The sequence below is a fragment of the Festucalex cinctus genome, chromosome 20 (assembly GCF_051991245.1).
Source record: "Festucalex cinctus isolate MCC-2025b chromosome 20, RoL_Fcin_1.0, whole genome shotgun sequence".
Lineage (NCBI taxonomy): Eukaryota > Metazoa > Chordata > Actinopteri > Syngnathiformes > Syngnathidae > Festucalex > Festucalex cinctus.
Window position 1 is genome coordinate 8,314,274 of NC_135430.1, and position 1,678 is coordinate 8,315,951.

A 1,678-nucleotide genomic window follows, 5' to 3' on the forward strand; every position below is an offset into this window, starting at 1 on the left:
AGCAACCCCCCACCAATCATTTTTGTGATTTGAAGTGGAGGCGTGGTAAACGATACGAGCCAAAAGCCTTACCAAGATGACGCTTAAAAGATATATATTTAGAGTTATATTTACTGTGCAGAATGCGATTTATTCTGATCATCATTATTAGAGGATCTAAGTGTTGTGAAATTTGTTGGAATAAATTTTTTGTAAACAACAACATTTGATGCTTCTTATTTGATTGTTGCAATTTCAAGCAAAAAAAAAAAAAGTTTCGTCCCACTCCTAAAGGCCGGTTTCCATGGTGATGTTGACACCAGTTGGTCTACTGCGACTGCCCCCCTTGTGTTACAGTATGGGGCTTGGCGGGGTCGTCCACATGTTCCACCAAGGAACAAATACAAAACACTTGGGATGACGGGAGGAAGTGGACATGTGGGACACGTTATTGTGGGAGAATGTTTCATTTCTGCAACAAAAGCATCACGGTCACACACCATCTCCGGTCCATGGAAAGGCTGCCGTTGAAGGTTGATGACGTTCAGCACGTCGCACAAAGACTGCCCCAGTTCAAAGTCAAAAAAGAAATCAACGTGACCATGTACATAACACAAACAAAACTTCAATTTGGTCCCAATAGTCTACGGAAGTGCTTTTAAAATCTAACAAACCCTTCCTTGCCAGTGCTCTGTTAAGTTTGTTACGCATTTAGTCTCATTTTTTACATAACCAACAAGCAAATGGCTTTGAAAACACAACTTTATTTGACATTTTCTTGTGTCTTTTGGCCTATTTTAACATACTGAACTGGCTTCTATTAAAAAAAAAAAAAAAAAAAAAAAAAAAAAAAAAAGAGAGAAAGCAGATGTAGTTTTACTCCAGCCCTGTAGGTGGCAGTAAAGGGATCCATTGCTCCACACACAAATATGCCTTCTACTCTGCTGCATCTGTGAGGCCGCACATCTCAAAATCTGCGCCAGATCTGATTCTAAATATTTCTTCACCTCCGCCAAGCCACCATTCTATAGAGTTTCCAACAACTTCATAAAGTTTATTTGCCCAATCAAACTGACAAACTTCGCAAGCTGATCTGAGATGTCATCTAGGTGGGAAGGGGGTCCCCACCCCCTTGTGGAGAGCCCCAGGGAACCCCCCCCCCCCCCCCCCCCACACACACACACACACACACACCTCCCACTGCACCCCGTCAGGGTGAGCCCACGAGTGGCATTTAGAAAAAAAAACAAAAAAACGACCACCCACCTACGAGTGACACATTGTCGCCCCGTAAGTGTCAGTCTGAATTACAGATCATTACTGTTTAAAAAAAAAAAACGGATAGTTTTCATTCAGTAGAGGCGCACAAGAATAAAAACAAACAAAATGGCCGACTTCCATGTCTCGTCAGGCGTACTTCCTTGAAACTTTTTTGTGGGTCTCCTCATGCTAGCAAAAACCAAACAAAATTTGTTTGCCAAGTCATGCTCGCATTGAGGGAATTTTCAAACAAGTCTTGATAGCACTACTCAGGCTGGCACTTTCTTTGGAAGTTTGACCCTAAAATGGGCTGGGTTTTTTTGTTGTTGTTTTTTTTGTGGGTTTCTTCACATTAGTCATGCCTAATAAATTTCACGTGGCTAAAAGACACTAGCTTTGCCTGGAAGAATTATCAAACGGATGGCAATAAATTCAGTTC